An 8,654-nucleotide genomic window follows, 5' to 3' on the forward strand; every position below is an offset into this window, starting at 1 on the left:
TGTCTGCTTGTGATATAAATGTCACATTGTTTCCTCAATCGCATGACCAGGCGTGTATCACACAAAGAGGTCCATCTGCAATTTTTGGCAACACTTTGTTTTAAGTTCCAATTCTCGCTATTAACAAACCATTAACTATGAATCAATAAAATATGGTCATGCAGAAGATATGCTTTAGATGTATAAACAGATAATATGTTAATAACAGGCATGCTAAAAAGCAACTAGTTAATGGGTCCTTATTCTAAAGTGTTAACATTTGTTATAACAAATGATAGTATGCATATAACCATAGAGCATAATCTTAAATATTTCTGATTTATTTTATACCATACCATTTTTCTTTTCAAACCCTAAAAGCTCTTTTCAGTTTGAAATCAGATTCTAAGTCACACATTTCCAGTGAGCGCTGACTTCTGAAGCCCACTGAGTGTGATTTCAATAACACTTAATAGCGCACACAAAAGGTGTCCTTCCAAAATGGTTTCCCAGCATTGCACCATGACTGAAATATTCTCCAGCTTTGTCGGCGAGCTCACATTTACTGTGACTGACACAATGAAACGTGGTGATGAGGATAATGATCATGTCTGTTTGAAAACCTCCTCCTCTCGCTCCAACACGAGACAGAATCTGCTTTAAAAATACAAAGAATTTGTTTTGTGGAGCAGCCTGAAGTTTATGACATACAATGGGAATGACAGCATATCAGAGAATGACACCATAGTGCTCAATTGTGCAATCATACACATTCAGTGTGGAAATTACTGTCAGACTGACCGAAAGCTCGGCCAGGATTGCTCTGCATGATGCAAAATGTGAAGGAGAAGTGCAAGGAATGCAACGGCTTCAATGATCTGCCTCGCTATATCGATAAATAATGACTGCTGAAATGCAACGATATCTGCAGTACTTTTCTGTGGTTAGCTTAAAAATGTGTTCATGTTCAGTAAGTACATTTGAAATGTTTAATATTTATAGGTGCATATTTGGAGGTTTTATATTTATTCATACTTCCTAAGCAACCAATACAACACTATTACCCTCTCTGCTGCCCTCAGCTGTCAGGTTAACCGGTGCACTCTGTAACAAGTTGGCAAGTTGTCAGTTTGATATAAAGTTGTCAGACGTTTGTTATTATTAAATTGCCAAACACATCTGGTCGCCAACATGAGGGTGCAACCTGCCTTATGTAGAATAACACTGCTTTTTCCAGTCCATTGCTATCACAGAACATGGTAATATACATTATTTTAAACATCTTTAATAAAATGTACAATGTAAAACGTCATGCACTTTAAATTATTTTTATATTTAAAAGAATTGTTCACCCAGAAAAGAAAATTGTCATCTTTAACTCACCATCAAGTTGTGCCAAACCTGTTTGGTTACGCACATTTTTCTAAATTATCTTTTTTGTTTGGCAGAAGGAATTTCATACAGATTTGGAAGGTGAGTAAGATGATTGAATTATTATTTTTGGGTAAACTATCCCTTTAATGTTATTTCCATATGGATCAAAGCAAACAATCAAGAATAAATAAATAAAAACTAAACCTCTATAGCACATTATTTTGATCCATTCATGTGTCGTAATTAATTAATTACTGTTATTACTAGATGACAACATGAATGTTCTACCTGGCACTGTTCTTGTCCTTGGACTCAGAATTATGTGTTTCTGTGGCAACACTATAACGACAAAATGATTTTGTAATTTCAACAGACAGAACCACAATACATCAGGCAATAGTTATAGGATGGGCGTTTTTCAGAAATATTCTATTTGAATATTTGGGCTCATAAAAAATGAATATTTGAATATTTGTTTTAGCTTTTGTTTGTTTAAATGATGTTTAACAAGAAAGATTTTATTTTTAATAATAATTTCATTGTTGCCATTACTGAACAAGCTCAAAGCTTTTAGTTGAAAACATATATATATATATATATATATATATATATATATATATATATATATATATATATATATATATATATATATATATATATATATATAGAAGAAGAGCATTCAAGCTTAAGCAGAGCAAATGAAAAAAAAAATCAAGCTGACTGTGGCAATCACAGTAGGTACAGAACGTACATACTGTACACTTGAGTTGGCCTGTGTTCATTGCTTACATTGTTTCACATGTTAATATTGTGAAAAACAGTACTATCCACATGCTCTGGTAAAAGTTGGTTCCTCAGTCTGATAACAATAACGATGTGCGCTGACACAGACCTTCCGGAGACTCAAAGTGTCTAAGCAAAGTTTCTTTCAGCTTTGTGTTTTCTATTCTTAAAACACTTTCCCTTGAGGAAACTTAAAGTGCCCCTATTATGAGTAATGAAAGGTTCATATTTTGGTTTTGGGAGTCCCCAACAACAGGTTGACATACATGCAAGATCAAATAACACTTTAATTGTCTTAAAATATGCATTTATTTTTACTTTACTTGCCCAACGACTCCCAGCCGATTCGCTCATCGATTCATTTTTCTAAACCCCTCCTTTGTGTGACACTAATCTGCGGTGATTGGTCAGATTGTTCTCATTTTCATTGCATCATGCCTGTAATCCCCGATAAAGCAGCGTTTGTGAGCGCAGTGCTGCTTTGTGTGCAGACAGAGTTACCGGGGAAACTGCTATTTTTATGCTCCAAAAGCAGCACCTACAGTGGCAAAGAATTAATTAGCATTTTCATTCAGACCAGCATCAAAAGATCAATAAATACTAGGGCAATATGCTGTTTCATGCTGACATCGATATGAAACGTCTTGGGATTCTTATTAAAAACGACTCGTTTCAATGATTCAGAAGCGACTCTTTCTTTTGAGAGACAATAACTTTATACACGGTGCACTTTCAGATTGAAAACTTTGCAGGATATTTTCAATCACCTAGAGCTGTGATACACACTGCATGACAGGTAGTTTTCAAAAATCCATAATTGGGCACTTTAAAGGAGACATGTGTCTCAAAATCGTCTGGCTATCAGACAAGCTCTCTCTCCGGCTCACTCGTGGTACAGCTGCACATACTTGTCTTTCCTCAGTCCACTGGTGTTTGGATTTCATGTGGTTTGTCATTGTGGTGGTGATATTATGATAATTCAGTTTCACTGATTCATTTGATCAAAAGTCATTCCATTAAGTAAGATCACTTTGAGCGAAGTAATTCCAAATTTCACGAGGCAGCTCCACAGCGCCACCCAGTGCGTTTAGTTATAACAGACTTTTAGTTTGTGTGCTTGGGATTTATCAGGGATTCCCTGCATTCATAGCCAGCAAAGCAACACCTAGTAAAAATTTGAATAGTGTTTTTATTTTTCGAATAATAATTACAAATATTTGTATTTCGACTATTTGTGCAAAATCCTTGCATATGGATTATAGTTAATTTGGCATGACATTAGATATTAAACTGTGCTAGCTACATTAAACTGTATTGTGTGTCTTTATTATGTTTATTATTTTTGCAGTATAATGGGGATAAACAGAAAACAGAAATAACCACTTCCTTAACTGCATTTTACCTCTGAAGCCATCTGGAGCTCTTGGAAAATTAAAAGTTTTAATTTCGAGTTCTATAAGAACGTGAACGCACCTTATTTCCTCATTCGTACCAACAGAGTCTTCTAGAAAATGCTCTGGGATTTCTCTTGTTTTTGTCTCTTTGCCTTGGCCAAAAGCAGGAGCAAAACTACAAGTCTCAAGCCGTGTATCAACCAGCATCTTTCCATCATCTTTGTTTTTTCCCCATAAATGGCAGCCTGCATAAGCTTTTCGGAGGCTTGAGGACACCCAAATGAGGCTTTGGTTTGGAAGCTAACTAAGCTCACAGATGAGAAGGTTTGCTTTGACTTGGCAAATCATCAGTCGCTCGGGGGTAGAAATCAGAGATTGTTGGCCTTGGATCTTCAGATGTCTCATTTGATCTCTCACTGTCTGTCTTCCATCGCTTTTACTCCCTGCTGTTTGTACAAAATTCCATCTCAGTTCATTCTCCAATATTTCGTTTTGCCCATAAGTGTTATCAACCCAGTACGTTCTAACAAACGGTTAAGAGAGTCTGAATGACTTAATCCATGTGCATAATAAAAAAATAATACTGTGACCGAACGTCTACGAGATGCGGCTCACAACGTTTCTCTCCTAGTTTATGTTACTCTCATTTGCTGGTGCTAAAGTGGAGAATTAGTGTCTCCGTCGAGTCATCAGTGTGTCTTTAGATGTGGCATGTAAATGGAGTTTTGTCAGGCAGGAACAGGAGGTGGTCAATCACTGTCTACTTTAACCCCAGCCACTTAAATAGCGTCCCTATCAGACGCTTCCGCAATCCATATTTAATGTAAGTGAGGACACGAAGAATTCCAATTTCCTGGTCTCTTTAGGAAGTCATCTCCCGCCAATGAATAAAAATCAGAAATTACAGACATTTTCGCATCTCTCTGTGCTGCAATGTTCTGTGAAATAATGACTTACGGTATTCAATCTGTCACTCGATTGCTGTCCTTTTTGTTACTTTATATGGGTTTCTAATCACCTCGTGCAGCAAATGACATCTTTTTTTCTCCACCGCTTTGAGATGAAGCGCCGCTCATTGGCACATGAAGTAGTTTTCACAGATTTTCGTATTCACGTATCGCTTGTTTGTCAAATCCTGTTTGTCAGTGTGGTTTTGACAGCACAGACAGAGGAGAAACATGAAGCATAGCCAGAGATGCGGGCAGACGTCGTATCGCACACACAGAGCTACAAGGAAAAGGGAAAAAGAAAGGAAAAAGGTGACGGCAGCGAGACATCAAGTCTGGCAGATCTCATGCCACCAAGTGACTAGATAGAAATGGGGCTTTGTTATTACAAGTGCACACTTCAGTAAAACTGGGAGCTTGTCAGAGCAATGCACTGCTGAGGAGAGTGAGCCAAACAGGCCCTGTCTCTCTCTGAATTTCTAGCCGAGACTTCTCATTAAAATGCACCCTGTCTCTCTTCGCTTTTGCTACTCATATGTGCCCTGTCCATGGTGTATCAAACGGATTCTTTAGTGTTTCTGTGCCTCTATTACAAAATCAGAAAAGAGTGATGTACAAGTCTTACCATGACTGCGAGCTCAAGGCTGAATAAAGGACATGCAATAATCAGGGGGCCCCGTTCAAGGAAAGAGAACGAGTCAGACATGTCTTGCAATCTAATCTAGATTGCCTAAGCAATAAATCAGTGAATGAGCAAATTAATAATTGTTTTTTTGTGTTGCATGTGACGCTTCATAAATGCTTCGCTGCAGATCCATGACATGTGATTCACATTGTGAGCTGCAGCCAAGAGGTCAAGGTTTGGCTGGGTATCCTGGCACCATTAGCAGATACTGCAACCACACCATATGGCTGCAATAAAGCATGTTTCTCCACTTTCACCACGCAACCACTGAAAAGGTATGCATGCATTTTTTTTTATTATTAAAAAATATTTAGAAATTTTATCTGGTTTAGAGGGCTTTTAAAAGCATGAAACTGTTTCCCCCTCCTTTGATTTAGTATTTTTTATCAATAATAAAATAAGAACTTACATATCTGGAAAATACTGAAACAAAAATAAATTTTCATCATGCAAAACCTAAAAACTCAAGTTTTAGTTTGTGATACTTTGTACACTAACATTAAAAAAAAATTATCACAGTCATCAAGCCTGTATTTATTTGGTCATTATTATGAATTAATAATTTGATCCTTTATTAGATAATTTATTATTAATTATTTCATTGAAAATACAGTAAAATAATAATAATAATATTGTGAAATAATACAACAATTTAAAATAACTATTTTCTATTTTAATATATTTTAAAATGTGATTTATTTCTTTGATGTCTAAACCCAAATTTTCAGCATCCATTATTCCAGTCCTAAACAAAAATAATAAATAAATAAATAAATAAATAAATAAATAAATAAATAAATAAATAAATACAATTAATTAATATGCTGATTTGGTGCTCAAGAAACATTTCTTATTATTATTAATGTTGAAAATAGTTGTGCAACTTAATATTTTTTGTGATGCCCTTTTTAGGATTCTTTGATGAATATAAAGTTCAGAACAAGTGCATTCATTTGAAATAGAAGTTTTTAGTATTAATTCCTTTAAGAAAATAATAGTCTTTTATATTATGAAATGTAAAACCTTTACAACTTGCCTTCATGCATTAAACATGAACACGTTCGACTCTGTCATTCATAAAATACTGAAACTAAAATGAGAATGAAACTTCAACCCTAAACTGGAAAGACAAACAGGAAATAGAAAAAAAAAAAAATCCAAATGTAAAACTATAACAACCCTGCATCATTCGGCTCTGCTGATTGGTTCACAAAAACCTGAAGGTAGAACCAAACATCTGTCAGCAAAGATGGCAGATTTGAAACCAGGTACTTCCGGGAGTCATACTGCTACCTTTTTGAGACGATCGGATAGCTGTCTCCAGGTATTATAGACTTCCCTGGCTGCAGTAGAGAGAAAATCCTTGAATATGCATGTGTATAGTCCACTGGCTCCTGAACTGCTGGCTTCTCAGACCTGGCAAACTGTGAAAAGACCTCTTTTGAACACCCAAACACAAACCAATCTTGACAAGGCAGAGGAGGTGATTCTAATTAGATCCTGCACATCTGAAAGCTCACATGCTCTGTATGGAAAATGATTCAGCTTCTCTGTGGATGCAAGTCTTGCTCCAGGACATCCAGTTGCCTTGAATTCTGTGCCAGTGCTAAGCACTTCCCTCTTCCCTCAACCAGACTTGTGTTTAACAATATAAAAAAGAGGAAGAGCACAGCAAAGAGCAGAAGTCTTCAGCACCCTTGATCATTTCAGAGAGACGAGTGCAGTGCTGTGTTTTGTTGGTTCTCAACCTCCAACAATTCAACAAAATATTCTCTAGTTCTCAGAGTGAACATGCCAGGATGCTTCTATGTGGGAGTGATATTTCATTTCAAAAAGGAAACGAGTGAGGTCTGGATTGACTCTCAGCTATCTTCAAATGGAAGATGAAATGAAAATGAAGTTCCAGACTTGACCAGTTGAGAAGTGATCATGCTGTGAAATGCACTGATGTGGTAGACACCTTTAAATTAAAGCATGACAAAAACATGGTAAAGAGATGCACAATTAATCAAATGATTAGTGCTGTGATTGTTATTGTAAAAACGATTGATTTTATGATATGATTTGAACACATTCAATTTAATTGCATTGAGCTTAGAGCAATTCACAGATTTGTGTTTAACTGAATGTTTTACTTCTGTCTGCAGTGGCACATAAAAATGAACGCTGAAGAAACATTACTCAACACTCAAAAACTAAAAGACCTAATTCCATCAAGAGTTTTATTTTTAATGATGCTCAGAGGGCCAACGTGATGTTTTTTTTTTATGTATACAACAGAAATAAATTAAATCTGCAACAGTTTTTGCTTGTTTATGTTGCCTATAAAGAATGTAGCTTCTGCACAAAAATAAGTGTAAATATTAGTCAAATGTATATTTAACTGAAACGACTAATTAAAATCAAGGGGGAAAAAAATGCAGACAATTATTTTTGTCATTATAGCACAGCTTATTTATCGTAGTTTAAGGCAGGTTTTCTTCATACTCTAATTTGCCTCTCTCGACCCTGACAGAGATGCGTGAAGGGATGAGATAGTTTACATGTTTCATCTTTGTCTCATCTATTTGTCACTTGAAAAACACTCAGTGGCACCAATCCCTGAGAAAAAAATATCTTTCAAATGGAAATTTTCCCAGATATTTTGAGATGATGCAACGGGGGGAAATATATACCCTGTCATTATTTTTATGACTTCACATGGAACTATTCATGAAAAGATAAACCGCGATGAAGAAGAAGAAGGAGTGTGTTCATTAAGCGAGAATACTCAAGTCTCTGTCATGTCATATATCCTGATGCCTCTTTCATAGCTGTATGAATGCATGCTGTCCTCTGTAAATCATTAGCAGTCATAGAGCTGCATTGAGTGCCTTTACCAGTGCAGAGAGTCAGAGCTGCTCTGAATGAATGCCGGAGCTCAAAAGCTGTCAATCACATGCCTCAAGAATCACATCCTGCCCACTCTACAGATTACTATACAGTACGCAATATCTGCTTTGGGGGTCATCAGATTACACTGGCACTGCTACATTGGAAATTACAGAAGGTGGCATGGAAACACCGGCAATTAAATGGAGTGATATGTGTGGGTATCTCTTTTAGAGAGCGCAGCTGCCGAAGTTTGATAATATTCCTCAATGGACTTCATTTTGGTTTATCTAAACTGACCAGGGTGTCAGTAGTCATATACCTGAGTGCTGTCAGTGAAGTGCACTAAAATGATAACCTAAGTGGACCTGGATTCACACCGAATTCTTAAAATATCTTCAAGGTTGAGGAATATGTGAATAGCTCAAAAATTAAAAGGTTTGTACGTCATATTTAAGGCAATACCATACATGCTTTGTAACAAGAAGTTAAATAAATAATTCACCCAGGATAATAATTTGCTGAAAATGTACTCATCCTCAGGCCATCCAAGATTGTTTCTTCATCACATGAGATTTGGAGAAGTTTAACATTACATCACTTTTCTTACCAGTTGATCCT

Source organism: Carassius gibelio, chromosome B21 (genome assembly GCF_023724105.1).
Source record: "Carassius gibelio isolate Cgi1373 ecotype wild population from Czech Republic chromosome B21, carGib1.2-hapl.c, whole genome shotgun sequence".
In the NCBI taxonomy this organism is placed as follows: domain Eukaryota; kingdom Metazoa; phylum Chordata; class Actinopteri; order Cypriniformes; family Cyprinidae; genus Carassius; species Carassius gibelio.